The sequence below is a fragment of the Pipistrellus kuhlii genome, unplaced genomic scaffold (assembly GCF_014108245.1).
Source record: "Pipistrellus kuhlii isolate mPipKuh1 unplaced genomic scaffold, mPipKuh1.p scaffold_m20_p_3, whole genome shotgun sequence".
NCBI lineage: Eukaryota > Metazoa > Chordata > Mammalia > Chiroptera > Vespertilionidae > Pipistrellus > Pipistrellus kuhlii.
In genome coordinates, this window is record NW_023425529.1 from 85,715,642 (window position 1) to 85,735,372 (window position 19,731).

The 19,731-nt window shown below is 41.0% G+C and overlaps 1 protein-coding gene across 1 annotated transcript in view; it reads left to right on the forward strand.

Moving 5' to 3' along the window:
* ATP8A2 (ATPase phospholipid transporting 8A2) overlaps positions 1-19,731 on the forward strand; it is a 556,427-nt gene that overhangs the window by 519,576 nt on the left and 17,120 nt on the right. The gene's annotated exons all lie outside the window — the stretch shown is intronic.

Sequence of the window (19,731 nt, forward strand, 5' to 3'; positions counted from 1 at the left end):
GAAAGGTCCCGGGTTCGAATCCGGTCAGGGGCATGTACGTTGGTTGCGGGCACATCCCCAGTAGGGGGTGTGTAAGAGGCAGCTGGTGGATGTTTCTCTCTCATCGACATTTCTAGCTCTCTGTCTCTCTCCCTTCCTCTCTGTAAAAATCAATAAAATATTTAAAAAAAAATAGAAAAGAAATAGTGAGGATTTCAGATGGAGAAATTTTAGCTATTCGGTGTATTACTAGAATGATAGTTGTTTTGTTTATTAAAGCATTAACATATTACCCATATCTCTTGCCCTCCTGGCTGTGTCCTACCTATTCAGAAAAGCACTTGCGTTTTTAAAAAGAAGGGAGGCCGCCCAGACAGCAAGACTCAGTGGTTGAGTGTCAACCTATGAACCAGGAGACCATTGTTCGATTCCCATTCAGGGCTCAGGCTCAATCCCCAATGGGGTTTGTTCCAATCAGTGGTTCTCTCTGATCATTAATGTTTCTCTCTCTCCCTCTCTGAGACCAATAAAAATTTATTTTAAAAAGAAGGGAGGATAGGAACTTGCTGAAAATACTTTTATTGTGTGGAACTTGGGCTCATTGGCCCATTGTTCAAGCTCTCATCTTTCTCCATCCTCATAAATCTACTGAAAAGTGAAGAACTGCCCCAGTTGCTACAGGCCAGAGACAGCACCCTTGGCACGCTCCTAGTTCATGCAGTCTTTCACCCGCGGCAGAGATGAAAGACACCACAGCACTCAAAGGCAAAGAGGTGTCCGTGTGCTGTGTGCAAGCCTTGCTGCTGCCGTGTTGCTGGACAAATCAGTTGTATTCTTTGCTTCTTTGCCAAGACATTCACAGATATTCTGTATATGGAGCATTTGAGACACAATGCCTTTCCAAAGGAAAATCTAAGTGAGCTTTTTCTTTGATAACCCAGAGAAATGTGGCAGCTATAGGGTTCTGCTCCATCATGGCCTCTTCTTGTGTCCATAATCATGCCGCCCCAATTCAGCTGGCTGAAGATCACATTTCTGCTGCTCCTCAAAGTTTTTGACTTTAGTTTCTTCAGTATTCAAAAACAGCTAATTTGTATCTGTGCTGTTTCGTAAGGACTGTCCACAGGCAAAGTGCCCTGTGTGACCCAGAGGAAGAATTTTCCTGCAGACTTTCAGGAACCTCTCCCATCAGGCCCAGCAGACATCCTCATTTATGTACTTTAGATCCTAGGCTCTTATTGTTTCTCACAGGTGACTTTTTCTTCTTCCCTTTTATATAATATTCTCAGAGGACATAACCACATCATTCCATCAAGTTTACCTCATCGTTGTGTCACTGCTGTGTTCCTTGCATTGATTCCTTTCCTGAACACAGCAGCTTATACCATGATTAGGTTTCTTTTTTTTTCTTACTTTTGTTCTTTTATAGCTCTGCTGGCGCACGTCCAACGTATGACATCATTAGAAATGTTGTACAGGCTCAAATGCACCTTCTCTTTAGCCATTCTGATTCTCTGTGCTGCTGTTCATGTTAGTGTCAGCAGTAAATATTTTTACATTTCTAACAAGTGAGATGTGTGTGTGAGTGAGCAGCATTTCCCACCTACTTCTACCGTTTACAGGAACAAAAGAAAATGAAGTAACAACAACAAAAGAAAAACCTGATCATAGAATTGACAGTGACGTTTATAATCTGTTCTCCCAACATTTTGTCCACCCATCTGCAAGCAGCGCAGGACACAGTGTGCTTTTAATTTTCATGTTCTTCTATGAACCATTACCTATTTAGGTCTAAACTCTTACAAACTATTTTCACAAAACACCCATTGAGCAAGTAGGATCATGATATTTTTTTAAGGCGTGTGATTGGGTGATATCCTGTTGTTGAAGTTTTAAATAGGTTTCTCTGACAGGGGTCAGCTTGGATAAAAGTAGATTTTTTGAGAATTTTCTACACGTGGTTGCTCATATGTATTCGCTAACTCAGAGATGCCAGTGTTGTCGTCCTTCCTGGTGATGCTAATTCAGGCATGAGCATGTATTGAATCCTTGCATTTTTCTAGAGATCGTGCTAGACAATAAAAAAAAAAAATTCAAGTAATGATGACAGATGCATAGGTAGAGACAGGAACACATTGTGAAAAGTGTTTTGATAGAGTGATGGAGAAACTGCCATCAGAGCCCAGGGTAAAATAGAATTTATCAGGGAGTCCAGCAGAGGAAGGGAATTGGGCTGCAGGGGATGGCTGGGCAGATGTAAAGAGTTTTCCAGGCACAATGAAAAGCTCAGTCCTGAACAGGAGTTCAGGGTGGTGAGAAGTTAGGTTGGATAAGTAGGTAAAAGCAAAATCATATGGTCTGTGATGAGGTTGGGGCTTTATTCTGAAAGCCACTGGGAACTATCAAAAGTCTCACATAAGAAATAACTCTAGAATGAGATCTTTGGATATAAAATATGAAAAAAGAGCCAGTTGACCAGTCTTCACCAGGGTCTCCACAGTTTGTCCTGTGACCGCAAAGTTTCTGTGTCCCGGGACTCCTCTCCCACATGCAGGTTCGTATTGGGATGTGCATACTTCATCTGAAAGTGTTTGGAAGTTACCTCTCACCTCTGCTCTAAAGCAACTTAACACTGAGGAAAAGTTTTCTTACAGTGGCCCACACCCTTTTTGAGGATAAAAGGACATTATAGGGCCTGGCAGATAAGCACTAAGTAACCAAAAGTGCAAATTTAGAATGATGCCCCTGAGGCTGATCATAAACCCCTCTCCCGCGCTGGCATTCAGGACACTGGTAAGTTGTGGGATTCAGTTTCTCATGCAAGACCTACTCCTTCTGTGGAAATACTGTGTGCCGGTTACAAGAATAAAAAGCTGATAAAATTCATATTATTGCTATGAATTACATCTAAAAAGTGTACTTTTAAAAATAACCACCAGGCATATCTCAAGGTCACAAGGCCAAGGTCACATTCTGTTTCTCTTCCACTCTATATCTTTTCCATGCATTCTCCTGCTCTCTGTCCTGAGCATACACTCTTGGTTCCTTAAAGTCTGTCCCTGGGCCAATACTTCTTTATTATTTTGGAAAAAGAACTCCTGTATCAGGTACAATGCTTTCAGTTCCAAATAGCAGAGGCCCTAATTCAAAAAGCTCTTCAGGATGCAAGAAGTAGCTGGCTCATACTGCTCTAGGGCAGTCATGGCTGTGGTCCCCAGCCAGGAATGTCATCAAGGACCCAATTTTTCTTCCATCTTTTCACTTTGCTCCAACATGTCATAATCATTTTGCCCCACACCCCTGTTCTGACTACAGGGAGGTCACTCCATGTGCAACCTTGTTCGAAACCAATGGAGCGGGGAGTTTGCCCTGATGAGCAGTTAACAAGTTCCTGTTTTCCTTGATGGGACCATCCCAAGCCAAACCTTACAGGTTGGCTCACCAGAATCAATCTCTGTTGGAGGTGTGGGTGTCACTGTTGAGTGTTCCTCAGCAGGAAAGGGAAGAAATGTCTACTTTAGCCTTCTGATAAACTGATGAGAGCGATGCCCCACATCCCTCCATGTCAGCTTTGCATTAAAGTTTTAAAGGATCCACCAACCCCCTGACAACTATCATTCTTTTTTTTCTTTTTCTTTTTATTAAAGTATTATATGTGTACAGATCTTACCATTGTGCGCCCCCCCCCACCCCCCACTGTCATTCTTTATCTTCAAAAAAGAACACTCTTCTCAGAGCAGAAATGCATCATACTCTTAGATTTCAGCACTTCACTGTACTGTATACTTCTTCAGGAAGAACAGTGGTCAAACACTGGGGATAAATTGTGACTTTTAGTTGCTATTTCATAATTTTTATGGATGACCCAAGAAGAGGCCAAGTAATAATATATAAATAACTTCAAACATTCAATTCTTTTTTTTTTATTGTAATACAAAGGTTGTTCCCCCCATTGGGAAAGTTAAGGCAGGGGAAGATTCCTCCTCCTGTGCCCTGTGTATTTTTATTTTTTCCATGTCTTTCACCATGCTATCCCCACGTCAGTTGCAATGAGTCTTTCCTCAGACTGCTAGGTAACAAGTGTGAAGCAATCTAGCCAGACCTGTCAGGACAGCCTCACATTGTGTAATCCAGGTTAGTCTTTTCAGTGAGGGCTCCTCTGCAAACTGGAAAACATGAGCAAGCAATGATGTGGACACTCATCTTACTTTGCGATTTTAAAATAAATGGTTTGCCAGAAATACTGGACAGGTTTAACAGCTGTTCTACCTGGAAGAAGGCAAGGGCTGACCTCTGAAGAGCTTGGCTCTTGGCTATCCATGTGCTTATCAGTTTTCTCTAAACTCTGCTTTAAAAGAATGAGAAGGCCCTGGAGAAGTCTGGGGATCACCTCACTCCCATCTCCTCCTGGACAGCACTTCCTTCCTGGTGGGGACCTGAGAGATCTGAGGAGTTGCCTAGACCACCACGGCCACCAGCCAGTGGAGTCGGGGTTACATTTCTCAGCCTTCTGCAATCCAGGCTGTCGATCTGGGTCTCCATCTGATCAGCTCTCAAATTGCACCAAAACGTTAACTTTCCCTTTTCATTTACCTTAACTCTCAAAAATCAGCATAAAGAAGGCATCTGCGGTATGGTTCTTGGTTGTTCCACATTGAACTTTACAGCAAGTATGGCCTCAATTTAAAATTCCTCCACTCTTGCTCTCTTTGCATTGCTGATTTGAAAACCCACTGTGTATACTCATCTTCTGCTGAAGAGTATGGGTTAATTTTTTAACCCAGGAACATTTTCAGATAGTTAGCGAAGCTGCTTGGCCACAGGAAACAAAGTTGTGTATGTATCTATACAGGATTTTGGATGAAAAATGAAATTTTAACTCCAACTCCAAAGCACCTCAACTAGATAATGGAGACCTGTCACGGGTTAGTGACTGAGGAGGGTCCAGCTCAAGCACCTAGGTGCTCAGCCAGCCCTGGCTCACCACGTGTGGGCATCAGCTCAGCTGTTCATGTTCACTGCCTGCCCTGCAGCATCACACACTCAGATGCCTTCTCTGATCTGAGAGTGAGGATGCTGGGCCCCAGCACCTGCGTGTGAAGCCCAGGAGAGGCCTTGACTCACATGTGATGAGAGTGGCAGCCGCACACTTTTTACTCACTCAGCTCAGCCACCAATCTACAGTTGCTGTAGAAACTGTAAGAATGCCTCAGCCCATGCCACAGCCTACTTACAATGCATTCACCAGAAAAGTGAGGGAAGCTCAAGTGCACACTAATTACTTGTTCCTATGGCCTTTGCGAGTCTGCCTAGGACTTCATTGCTAATATCACATCCCTCCACGTGGGAGGAGGTGGAGAAGGGTGAGAGAAAAACACTTCCAAATGCTGGTGGCGGCATGGCTAGACTCCAGAGTATTCGGGATCGTGAGTTCATTCAGCCCTCTATAATGTCTTATTTACACACACACCTGGTTCTAGAACAGGCTTAAGCAACTCAAAAACATGACTGAAGTCTATAGTTTAAAAACCAGTTTCTTGAAGTCCTCTAGCTTCCTCCGTGAGCTGGGCTGAGCTTTGAGTGACTCACTCATGATCTGAAGTCCTATAAACAAATACACTTAGGCTGAGTCTGCAAGATTTCCTCTATGTCATTCTTATCAAGAGCGTTTATTGTATTCCCTCAATTGGGCCGAGCATTTTCCCAGGAAGACAGCACCTGCATCCACTTTATCCCTTTCCTCAGTGCATCCTACATGGGCCACCAGCCCACATATGAACTCAGAGAACACAGAGGAGGGCTGTACCAGGCACCTTGATCCCTCATTATCTTTAATTAGTGTTTAGGAGGCTAATTGGTAATGAACTTCATCTTTCTTTAATTACTTCAACAATTGAGTCAGGAGGGCCCTGTGGCCAGCTCTGAATTATTCAGTTTGTTTGGATGCCTATTTGAATTTGTAAAGTCCGATGTTTATTGCCCAGACGCTGTGTATTAGAGACCTGTAAGGAAAAGAAGAGAAATGGCACCAGGAAAGCTATTTTTATTGTACTTAATTTGCAGAGTGGGCCTACCAGAAAGTTTGTCATTGGAAAAGAAAATAATAGTCATGAGAAATAACAATGGTTTAAACTTGATCCAAACCTTCTTATGCTCTACTAGGCAAATTTGTTTTATTTTTTATATATAAGGGCAACTTCACATTAATGGAATTAAGAAATAAAATTCAATCATTATCTGTATATCCTTACCATCATATATTAGATGCTTTTCCAACATTTAGTTTTCAGTACTTTACATGATAAAGCTGTCAGCTAACGTCGGGAAATTATATTCCAACCCAGTCTGCTTCACTCTTCAAAACTGTTCTTAATACCTGGCTTAAATTTCCCTTTGCTTCTTTTGAGCACCCTGTGCCATTCTCTCCTCTAGTTATTATCTATGATCATCAAATACTTTAATATCATCACAGCCTTTTTATAAGTGACCTTTCCACTCTCCTGAGTTTTTTCATCACTCCTTTATTATATTCACACACTTGTCCCTTTAGAAGATAAACTGAGGCATATTCAAATATTTAATAAGAGCTTATGTTCCAAATCAATTGGAACCAGGCAGCACGAAAACGGAAGTGGGCCAGAGCACTCCTGGGACAGGAGCTCCGGAAGGACACTTACAGAAAAAAGGGAGAAACACAATAAGGAAATTATTGATTGTGTGTGAGTGTGTGTGTGTGTGTGTTTTAAAGCCCAGTGGGCTATCTGTGATTGGTTTTCCATAGGTTTCAGATTTGTAAAGCTGATGCATTTTTTAGAATTACATTTTTGGGGTGCTTATGTAAGTTGCTGCGGATTTAGAGCCACCTCAGTCTAATGGGCCTTCTTGCTTTATTAATTCAACATGCTTCAATGAGGCTGTTGTGCTCAAGCTTCACGTGATGGTGAGCTTTGGACCTGGGCTGAAGTGCGCATTTCCCAGGCATGGTATTAGAAAGTCACTCTTAGCCAGACTGCATCCGTCTGACAAGTGTCAACTCTTTTTTGGCAAAATTAGAATGTAGACTCGGCAGTCCTGTGGCCCTAGGAATTCTGCTTTTTAAAAACCAGTTCCTTTTGCCGAAACCAGTTTGGCTCAGTGGTAGAGCGTCGGTCTGCGGACTGAGAGGTCCCGGGTTCGATTCCGGTCAGGGGCATGTACATTGGTTGCGGGCACATCCCCAGTAGGGGGTGTGCAGGAGGCAGCTGATCAGTTTCTCTCACATCGACATTTCTAGCTCTCCATCTCTCTCCCTTCCTCTCTGTAAAATATCAATAAAATATATTTTTAAAAAAAAAAAAAGCAGCTCCTTTTGACAAGATCCTGGGAGATGAGGCTAGCTCCACCTTTCCCTCAGCCAGAGAGGGTGCTCACTGAGGCCTCTGGAAAAAGCAAGAGAAGGACCCCGTGGCCTTGTCATTTCCATCTTTGTCTTTGCTTTTAAACTTTAGCCCCACCTGTACTTATTATTCATCTCTTCATTCCTTCAATAAATAGTTCTTGAGCATCTACTCTGTACTAGGCACCAATTTTGGTTCTGCATATATAACTGTGAACAAAAAACAAAATTCCGGCCCTGGTAGAACTTACATGTTAGTGGGGAACACAGACAGTAAACTCTGGTAGTGAAAAGTGGGCAGGGGGGGGGGGGGGGGGGGGAGAAGCAAAGTACAGGGATAGACAGTGAGGAGAAGAGGTTATACAGTAAGCTGGGCAGAGGAGGCTGCTTTGGGTGAACTCAGGGAGAGAGACCCGTGGGAAGAACATCTCAGGCAAAGAGCTAGCAAGTGCAAAGGTGGGAAACTAGAGTACTCTCAGAATGGCAAGGAATACCATGTGTCTGGGGTAGAGGGAGGGAGGGGAGCACCGAGGGAACCTGGGTTTGAGAAAGTCTTGCAATAAGCATATGATTTTGAGCACAGTCCAATGGGTGGAAACACCTTACTATATCTCTCTGTTTGCTAAGCTGCATCTCCCTGGTTAGCATGGTGCGTCACCACTGTAATGTTGTTTTGTCTTGTCCTTTCCCAAATGCCCCTATCAGGAAACGCACAGAGCCTTAACTAGTCCTCATTGCACCTGGGGCTTCTCAGCCCCACACAGCACTGCACGGAGGCCTCTCTGGGTCAGCCAGGTGCCCTGCTAATTTATTTGTTCCTAACAGCCCCGTGACTCTGACCTGACCTTTCGTAGGCTCACGCACTGGACCAGAGAGCCTGGCCTGTTTTAGAGGAATCTCACCACCTCATTGCAAAGTCATGGAATGGGTAATGGTTTCCATATGTGCCGGGGCTGTCACTCAATTTTGACTTTGCCTGTTTGGCTAATGAGGTCAGACGGCTCTGCCTGTGGCGGACAGCATCTCCCTCGGGTAGGGTACCTGCAGGAGATGGATGAGGTCTCCCGCCCCCCGTTAAATGCAGCTCGGTAAGGTAGCATTTCTTCACACTGCTTAAAAAGGATGACTTCAAAGAAACATGAAATAGAGGGAATGCATAAAAACTGAGAGGGATTTTTTTTATTTAAACTTTATATTTTGCAATGATTGCAAGTTCACAGGCATTGAAAGAAATAATAGAGAGATTCCATGTGCCCTTTACTCAGTTTCCCCCAATAGTAACATCTTGCAAAGCTACAGTACGGTATTAAAACCCCAACATTGACATTAAGGCAGTCCAGCATTACAAGGATTCCTCGTGTCTTTTTATAGCCTAGTGACTTTTAGCCTTCTCCTTAACCCTTGGCAATTGTTCATCTGTTCTCTATTTCTATAATTTTGTCATTTCAAGAATGTTATATGAATGAATCCTACCACATGGAAACTTTGGGTAGTGACCTTGTTTCACTTGGCAAAATTCTCTGGAGATCCATCCAGGTTGTTGTATACATCAATAGTTTCTCGTACAAACTAGAAGCCGACGCATGAAATTCATGCACTGGTAGGGTCCCTAGCCCTGGCCTCCAATCAGGTTTGATCTTCCCAGCAGCCAGGCCCCGTCCCTCCCTCCTCCCCCGCCCATGTCCACATTCACCACCACCTATCCCCAGTTCTCCATTTCACATCAGACAATCGGAGCCTGCCGACCAGGGGTAGGGACCAAGAGGTTGGCTCCTGCATTGAGCATCTGACCCCTGGTGGTCAGTGTGCATCATAGCGACTGGTCATTCTGCCGTTTGGTCAATTTGCATATTATGCTTTTCTATCGTATCTAATAAAAGAGTAATATGCAAATTGATCATCACACCAAAATACAAGATGGCTGCCCCCATGTGGTCAAAGATGGCTGCTTCCATGTAGACACAAGATGGCTACCACAAGATGGCCTGCAGGGGAGGGCAGTAGTGACCGGGACAGCAGAGGAGGGCAGTTGGGGGTAATCAGGCTGGCAGAGGAGGGCAGTTAGGGGAGACCAAGCCAGCAAGGGAGGGCAGTTGGGGGTACCCAGGCCTGCAGGGGAGGGCATTTGGGAGCTAGCAGTCCTGGATTGTGAGAGGGATGTCCGACCGCCTGTTTAGGTCTGATCCCACTGGGCCTAAACAGGTGGTCGGACATCTCTCAAGGGGTCCCAGATTGGAGAGGGTGCAGGCTGGACTGAGGGACACCCCCTCACCCCCCGTTCATGAATTTCATGCACTGGGCCTCCAATATGTAGATATTTCAAAAAGGAAGGAAGAAGGAGAGAGAGATAGAAACATCAATGATGAGAGAGAATCATTGATTGGCTGCCTCCTGCACATCCCCTACTGGGGATCAAGCCCACAACACAGGAATCAAACTGTGACTTGCTTCATAGATTAAAGCTCAACCAGTGAGCCATGCCAGCTGGGCTCTTCCTCTTTCTTGCTGAGTAATATTTCATGGTACAGATAGACCACGTTATGTTAAACCATTCACCTGTTGAAGGATATCTGGGTTTCTAGTTTGGGAATATTATGAATAAAGCTCTTATAAATATTTGTATATAGGTTTCTGTGTGAACATAGTCTTCATTTCTCTAGGGTAAATGTCTAGGAGTAGAACTGCTGGGTTAGTAGTAGTTGCATATTTAAGTGTGTGGTTTTTCCTTTAAATTAAAAACAAAAATCATTTATTTAGCTTACAATTCTATGGGTTGGCTACACATTAATCCAGGTTTATCTGATTTTTTTTTTTTTTTTGAGATTCAAATAATCTTCACCTTTTCAAAGTATATAATTCAGTGGTTGTTAATATAGCCACATGGTTGTAGTATTTTTTTTTAAGGGATTGCCAAACTATTTTGTAGAGTGGCCATGCATGCCATTTTACATTGCCACCAGCAATGTGTAAGTGATCTAGTTTTTCCATACCCTTACCAGCATTTGGTGGTGTCACTTTTTTTTGTTGTTAGTGTTTGTGATAGGTATGTGGCAATAGCTTACTGTGGTTTTAATTTGCATTTCCCTACTTGCTAATAATATCTTTCGATGTGCTTTTGGCCATCTGTATGTACATCCTTTCTAGTAAAACATCTCCATATCTGTTGCCCATTTTTAATTAGATACTATGGGTTTTTCCTGTTGAGTTTCAAGTTCTTTATATATTCTGGACATTAGTCCTTTGTCAGATATATGGTTGACAAATATTTTCTCCCACTCTGTAGCTTGTTCTTTCAGCCTCTTTCTCAGACTCCAAAATTAATCAGTTTTTCTTTATGGACTATGCTTTTCATGTAGTCTAAGAACTCTTTGCATAGTGCTCAATCCCAATGATATTTTTCTGGTTTTGTTTTGTGTTGTTTTTTTTTCCTAGTGGTTGTATAGTTTTATGTTTTACTTTTTTAAGTCTGTGAATTACTATTTGTAACAGTGTAAGGTGTGACACTTGTATAGAGGTTTGTTTTGAGGTTTTCTGGCCTATGGATGCATAGTTCCTCCAGCACCATTTATTGTAAAGAGAATGATTATTTCATTGAATTACCTTCTACTGGTGTCAAAAATTAGATGGGTTTGCTTTGATGAGTTTATTTCTGAGTTCTCTACTCTGTTCTTGGTATTTTTCTGACTATTCCTCAACCAATATTATGCTGTCTTGATTAGTATATCATGTCTTAAAATTAGCTAGAATGATTTCTTCCACTTTATTCTTTTTCAAAATTCTAACTATTCTAGTTCCTTTGACTTTATATATAGTTTTTAGAATAATGTTGTCTATATGTACAAAAAATATTGTTGAGATTTTTATAGAAATTGCATTAAACCTATGTATAATTTGAAGTTGAGTTAATAACTTTACTATAAAGTCTTCCAATCCATGAACATGGTATGTTTCTCTATTTATTTAGGCCCTTTTAGGTTTATTTCATCAGCATTATGTAATTTTTAGCATACAAATCCTGTACATGTTTTGCTAGATTTACATCTAAGTATTTCATTTTTTGAGTTTTCATAAATTGCACTGTTATTTTTAATTTCAGGATCCATGTGCTAATACTTAGAAATGTAGCAGATTTCTGTATGTTGGTCTTACATCATACAACCTTGCTGAACTCATTTATTCATTCTAGAAGTTTTGCTTGTATATGTGTGGTTGTTTCCATATTTATATATTTATATTTCTTGGTATTTTCTAGACAATCATTTTATCTAAAAATAGGAGTGCTTTTATTCCTCTTTCTGATTCATGTGTCTTTCATTTCCTTTTCTTGCCTGATACACTGGCTAGAATTTCTAGCACTTTGTTGAATAAGAAAATGGACATTTTTGCCTTGTTTCTTATATTGGAGGGAAAGCATTCATTCTTTCCTCATAAAGTATGGTGTTAGTTGAATGTTTTTTTGTAGATGTTCTTTGACAAGTTGAGGAAGTTCCCCTCTATTCCCATTTTACTGCTGGACTTTATGAAAGCCTTCCTCCTGACAGCATGAGATAATTTAGATTCCATAGTTGGCCTCCACTGATGCCTGCTGGGTAAGAATGTGACATCTGTGCTAGTATAAACCTTTCTTCCCTCCAGTTCCTAGTTTTGATAGTCAGAGGAGACATTGAGACCAGGAAGAACTAGAGGAATCTATATTATTTTGGAATGGAGTTTATTTTAAGTTAGGTAACCTTGAATCCTATTCTTTTTTTTCAGCCAGGCTGTTCTCCAATTGTTCTGTGTAATCTGAATTCTTAACAAAATACAATATCCTATCTTTGTAAAGGATGAAAAGCAGAGACTGCATAGAGACTGGTAGGAAGTGCAGAAGTGCAAAAGGACTGGCTGGGTTCCCACAGATAGCAGCTGAAGTTCAAGAGAGATATATCAGCTGTGTTCCCACTAAGATATCTGGGCTCCCCAGTCCAGAGCACCAGAACTAAGCAAGGTGCCCACAGAACATCTGTCTATGAAAAGAAGAAGGATTGTTTCCAGAGAGACCACTGTAAATGCAGGTACTTTCTTAAAGAGCCAATGCACAAAATTTCATGTGCAGCCACTCACCTTGGGATCCAGAATAGGGAGAGCAGAGTGGACTGGTACTGTGTGAGCAGAAGACAGGATTGGGGCTCTGAGGTTAGAGTTCGGAGGGCAGCCACCCAGCTTTCCTGTGCTAAGTCATTTCCTCAAGCTGAAAAAGGCATCTTTCTCTGGTGAATCATTGCTATTCAGGTGGTTTTAGTCTGGAGGGAAGGCAGTTGCCCCATCCTGTTGGGAGACCTCTCCCCTCACCCTGTGGTCAATAGCCTGAAGCTAATCAAGACTGAGTGACAGTTGGACTGAAGGTAGAGGAGGATCTCTGGAGACTTGTAGTCTATGCGTGATCTACTTCTGGTCTAGGAAAAGCACATCCTGATGCACATCTTGTTCCTTTCCAAAGGCACCCAGCTCCAGCAGAGGGAGCCACAAGCTATGAATTACTGATAGCTCCAAGCAGGGTACTCAGGGCCACTCACAAACAGTGTCTGACCTTATCCTTCATTAAAGATTAGGAGTCATACAGACCTACCTAATACACTGACACCAACTCAAACAGGCAGACAAAATGGGGAGACAAAAATAAAAAAATAAAAAATAAAAAATAAAAATACAAGCCCCAAATGAAAGAACAAGAAAATTCACCAGAAAAAGAGCCAAATGAAATGGAGATAAAGGATTTATCAGACATAGAGTTTGGAATAATGATGACAAAGATGCACAAAATCATGAGAGAAGATATAATAACTATTAAGGAGGACATAACACTAAGAAAGAACACAGTGTAAGGAATACACAGCAAATTAGGGGAAGCCAAGGATCTGATCAGCGAATTAGAAAACAGGGTAGAAAAAAATCACTCAGTCACAGAACCTAAAAGAAAAAGAAAAAAAGAAACAGGAGGACAGTTTAAGGGAGCAGTGGGACAACAATAACAAAATTCAGTTCTTAGGAGTGCCAGAAGGGGAAGAAAGTTAACAAGGGACAGAGAATTTGTTTGAAGAACTAATGTCAGAAAAATTCCTTAACCTGGTGAAGGGAAAAGTCACACAAGTTTAGGAGGCACAGAGAGTCCCAAACAAGAAGACCCCAAACAGGCCCATATCCAGACACATAATAATAATTAAAATGCCAAAATTAAAGACAAAGAGAGAATATTAAAGGCAGCAAGAGAAAAGCATTTTGTTGTCTACAAAGTAGTTCTAATAAGGCTGTCAGTTAATTTTTTATCAAAAACTATATATGCCAGAAGGTAATGGCATGAAGTATTCAAGGTAATGAAAAGCAAGAATCTGAAACCAAGAATTCTATATCCAGCAAGGCTATAATTCAAAATAGAGGGTGGAAATAAAGAGTTTTCCAGACAAAGATTGACTAAAAGAGTTTATCACGGAAACCAGCACTGAAAGAAATGCTAAAGGGAATACTTTAATGAGAAGAGAGAAGGAAAGAGTGAGAAAGAAAGAGGAAGAGAGAGATAAACATAGGCATAAATAATTAAAATACCAATAAATAAGAACCTGTCTACACTAATAAAAGAGAAACATTCAAATTAACCATCACTCCACTACGCCAAGCCATGCCCACCAGCCAATTAGGAGCGAGTATGCAAATTAACCCATCTAAGATGGTGACTGGCCACAGAGCTGAAGAAAGCAGGAGGCTTGGGTTGCCCCAGCAATGGAGGAAGCCAAAATTCCCACCCATCCTGGTCAGCCCTTTCTTCCAGTCAAGACTACAAAGTTTCAATTATAGATGATAAATAAATCCTAGATACTTGCTTCCAGGCAGCCCTGGCCTCCACTCAAGGAGGCACTGAAAAAAAAAAGAAAAGAATGAAAGAGAGAGAGAGAGAGAGGAGAGGAGAGAGAGAGAGAGGAGAGAGAGAGAGAGAGAAAGAAAGAAAGAAAGAAAGAAAGAAAGAAAGAAAGAAAAGAAAGAAAGAAAAGAAAGAAAGAAAGAGAAAGAAAGAAAGAAAAAAGAGAGGGCCTGGGACCTTGAGTTGCCAGGGGTTGATCAGGCTGGATGGGATGGCAGGGGCCATTGCGGGTAAGCAGACCAGCAGGAGGGCCAGTTAGGGGTAAGCAGGCAATCAGTGGGGGTCAGTTAGAGGGATCAGGGTGGGGGTGTAGTTTGGAGTGAACAGGCCAGCAGGGGAGCAGTTGGGGGTGAGCAGACCAGTGGGGAGGGAAGATGGGGGTGAGCAGGCCAGCAGGGGGGGGGGGGGGGCAGATGGAGATGATCAGGCTGGCAGGGGACATTTGGGGGTGAGCAGGCCAGCAGGCAGAGTGGTTAGGGGCAATCAGGCAGGCAGGCAGGTAAGCAGCTGGAGCCAACAGTCCCAAATTGTGAGAGGGATGTCTGCCTGCCAGTTTAGGCCCGATCCCTGTAAACCAGCAGTAGGTCATCCTTGGAAGGGTCCTAGTTTGGAGAGAGTGCAGGCCAGACTGAGGAACACCCTGCCCCCATGCACAAATGTTGTGCACCAGGCCACTAGTCAATAATAACCTTAAATGTAATTGAATTAAATATTCCAATCAAAATACATAGGGTAGCTGATTGGACCCACCTCAAAACAAAAGACTCATACAGGATGAGAGTGAGGGGATGGGGGGGAGGGGAGGAACTTTCCATGAAAATGGAAACAAAAAAAGCTGGGATAGCAATATGCATATCTAACAAAATAGACTTCAGAATGAAGCCCATCACAAGAGACAATAAAGATCACTACATAATATTAAAAGAATCAATGCAACAAGAGGCTATAACCCTGGCAAATATATATGCACCCAATATAGGAGCACCTAAATTATATATATATATATACACACATACATATGTATATATATTTCTGAAGGATTTTAAGGGAGAGATGAAAAGCAATATAGTCATGGTAGGGAACTTTAACACCTTTGCTGACTTTACTGGATAGATTGCCAGACCAAAACTTAACAAGGAAACATTGACTTTAAATGACATACTGGATCAGATGGATTTAATAGGCATTTATAGAGCATTTCACCCAAAGCTGCAGAATATATATCTTCTCAAGTGCACATGGGTCATTCTCAAATATAGACCACATTTTAGGATGCAAAGCAAGTCTCTATAAGTTCAAGAAGATTGAAATCATAACAAGCATTCTTCTCAGATAACAGTGGAATGAAATTGAAAATCAACTACAGTAAAAGCACTCAACATTCAAGCACATGGAGGCTAAATAGCATGTTATTAAGCGATGGGTGTGACAAATGAGATTAAAAAAGAAATAAAAAACTTCCTGGAAACAAATGAAAATGACACAAAACAACCCAAAATCTATGGGATACAGCAAAAGCACTCATGAAAGGGAAGTTCTACCAGGCCTAAATAAAAAAAATATAAGAAAAATTAATAACAAACTATTTAACCCTGAAACTAAATAATTAGAGAAGAGTATGAAAATCCCAGAGTAAGTAGAAGGAATAAAATAATAAATATTATAGCAGAAATAAATGACAGACATTAAAAATAATAATAACAATAAATCAATAAAACCAAGAGCTGCTTCTTTGAAAAGATAAACAAGATTGATGACCCTTTAGCCAGGCTCATCGTGAAACAAAGAGCAAGGACCCAAATAAATAAAATCAGAAACAAAAGTGGTGCCGAAACCGGTTTGGCTCAGTGGTAGAGCGTCGGTCTGCGGACTGAAGGGTCCCAGGTTCGATTCCGGTCAGGGGCATGTACATTGGTTGCGGGCACATCCCCGGTAGGGGGTGTGCAAGAGGCAGTTGGTCGATGTTTCTCTCTCATCAATGTTTCTAGCTCTCTATCTCTCTCCCTTCCTCTCTGTAAGAAATCAATAAAATATATTAAAAAAAAAAGTGGTGAGGTAACAACTGACACCACAGAAATACAAAGAACTGTAAGAAAATATTATATGCCAACAAGCTGGACAATGTGGATGAAATGGTCAAATTTCTAGAAGAATATAGTCTCCCAAAACTGAATCAGGAAGAATCAGAAAGCCTGAATAGGCTAATAACAACTGATGGAATAGAAGCAGGAACCAAAAAACTCCCAGCAAACAAAGCCCTGGTCCAGATAGCTTCACAGGAGAGTTGTACCAAACAATCAAACAACTACACCTGTCCTCCTCAAACTATCCCAAAAGATGTGAGAGGAAGGAACACTTTCAACCTCTTTTTATGAGGCCAGCATTATCCTAATTCCAAAACCAGATAAAGACTCTACCTGTGTTTCCCCGAAAATAAGACATCCTTCGAAAATAAGACCTGGCGCATGGAAAGATAAGACATCCCCTGAAAATAAGACCTAGCACAACTTTGGAAGAAAAAATTAATATAAGACACTGTCTTATTTTCGGGGAAACAGGGTACAAAGAAAGGGAATTACAGGCCAATATCCTTGATGAACATGGATGCTAAAATCCTCAACAAAATATTAGCAAACCAGATCCAACAATATATTAAAAAGATCATACACTATGACCAAGTGGGATTTATTCCAGGGATGCAAGGCTAGTACAATATTCCCAAATCAATAAATGTGATACATGACATAAACAAACTGAAAGACAAAAAAAATCACATGATCATATCAATAACCACAGAAAAGGCATTCAACAAAATCCCACACCCAGCTATATATATAAAAGCCTAAGCAACCATTGTGACCAAATGACCAGAATTACCAGTCAACCAGTTGCTATGACGTCCATTGACCACCAATGGGCAGGAACTCAATGCAGGAGTTTCACCCTGGTGGTCAGTGCGCACCCACAGCCAACCTCCCACAGCTGGCCAACCTCCCACAGCCCCTCGCCCCAGCCAGCTGCCCCCCCCCCCCAGTAGACCTCGATCAGGGGGCTGGCCAGCCAACTTCTTGGGGTCCCTCCACCCGGCCGGCTGGCCCCCCAAAAGACCTCGATTACCGGCCAGGCCAATGAATTCATGCACTGGGCCTCTAGTTTTTTATAAAATCTCTCAGCAAATTGGGAATAGAGGGATCATATCTCAACATAATATAGGCCATATATGACAAACCTACACCAATCATACTCAAGGGGCAAAAATTAAAACTATTTCCCTAAGAACAAGAACAAGACAGGGATTCCCACTTTTACCACTCTTGTTCAACATAGTACTGGAAGTCTTAGCCATAGTGATAGATAAGAAAAAAATATAAAAGGCATCAAAGTTGGAAAGGAGGAAGTAAAATTCTCATTATTTGCAGATGAGATTATGTTGTAATAAAAAACCCTAAAGATTCCGAAAAAAACTACTACATTTAATAAATGAATTCAGCAATGTAGCATGATAAAAAGTTGATACTCCGAAATCGATGGCAGTTTTATACCCAATAATGAACTCTCAGAAAGAGAATCTAAACAAATGACCCCATTTACCATTGCAACAATAAAATTAAGATACCTAGAAATAAACTTAACCACGGAGGTAAAAGACTTGTATTCAGACAACTATAGGACAATGGAAAAATAGAGATAAAGATATAAACAAGTAGAAGAATATATTGTGTTCATGGATCGGTAGAATTAACATCATTAAAATTTCCATACTACCCAAGGCAATTTACAGATGCAGTGCAGTCCCTCTTAAATTCCCAATGGCATCTTTCACAGATCTAGAACAAATACTCCAAAAATTTATGTGGAACCAGAAAAGAACCCAAATAACTGTAGCAATCTTGAGAAAGAAGAACAAAGTCAGAGCTATCAAGACCAGGAATCAAGTAATACTACAAAGCCTCTGTAATCAAAACAGCCTGGTACTCCTGGCACATGCATAGGCTGAGATCAACTGAATAGCACAGAGACTCCAGAAATTGACCCAAGCCATAACACTCAATTTATTTGACAAAGAAGACAAGAGTACACAATTGAATCAAGACAGTCTTTTCAATAAATGGTGTTGAGAAAATTAGACAGATACATGAAAAAAAAATATTAGAGCATCAACTTACACCATCCACAAGAATAAACTCAAAAAGGATAAAAGACTTAAATGTAAGTCATGAAACCATAAAAATTCTAGAACAAACCATAGGCAGCAAAATCTCAGACATCTCTCATAGCAATATGTTTGCAGATATTCCTAGGGCAAAGGAAACTAATGAGAAAATAAACAAATGGGACACATCAAAATAAAAAGCTTCTGCACAATAAAAGAAACCATAAACAAAATTAAAAGAGAACACACTGTATGGTAGAACATATTTGGCAATGATACATCTGATAAAGGTTTAGTATGGTGGGAATGCACACTGGTGCATCCACTCTGAAAAACAGTATGGAGTTTCTTCAAAATTAAATATGGAACTGCATTTGACCCAGTGATCCTACTTCTAAGAAACCCGAAACAGCAACCAGAAACAATGTATGCACCCCTGTGTTCACAGCAGCACCATTTACAATTTGTGTAAAATCTGGAAACAGCCCAAGTTCCCACCAGTAGATGAGTGGATAAAAAAGCTGTGGTACATTTATACCATGGAATAGTGTGCAGCAGTAAAAAAGAAAATTCTCTTAACCTTGGAGACAGCATGGAGGGACCTGGAGAGAATTATGCTAAGTGAAATAAGCCAGTCAGAGAAAGACAAGTATCACATGATCTCACTAAGATGTGGAGTCTAAAGAACAAAATAAACTCTTGAACAAAATAGATCCAGAGACATAGAAGCATGAAACAGACTGTGGAATCTCAGAGGGAAGGAGAAGGAGGGAGAGCAAGAGATCAACCAAAGAACTTGTATGCGTATATACATAAACCATGGACATAGACCATAGGGTGATGAAGGCCTGGGGCAGGGGTGGAGGCAGTTAGAGGAGGTCAATGGGGGAAATACTTTCAACAATGAAGATTTTTTTTAAAAGTACAAAGGACATAGTAGGGAAATTTGAATCCAAAATAAAAATAAGAAAATAAATATAAAAATGGGCTGGGTATGAATTGGCAGAAAGAAAAAAAGAAAATAATTTACTACCATATAATAAAAGAGAATTATTGATGGACTCCTAATCCAGGGTGTAACTCCTATCTTATTGGAATGTTTGCATGGAAAACCTATTTTATTTAGTTTTATTCTTGTTATTTTCCCTCATTACCAGATGAGGTAAAAGTAGGTTTACAGTTGTTCATGTGGGAAATGAAATAATTAATTAATAGTATAGTAATTAATAAGCAATAATATAAGAATTGCCTGGCCAGTATGGTTGAGTGTCGCCCTATGAACCAGGAAGTCACGATAAGATTCCTGCTCAGGGCATATGCCTGATTTGT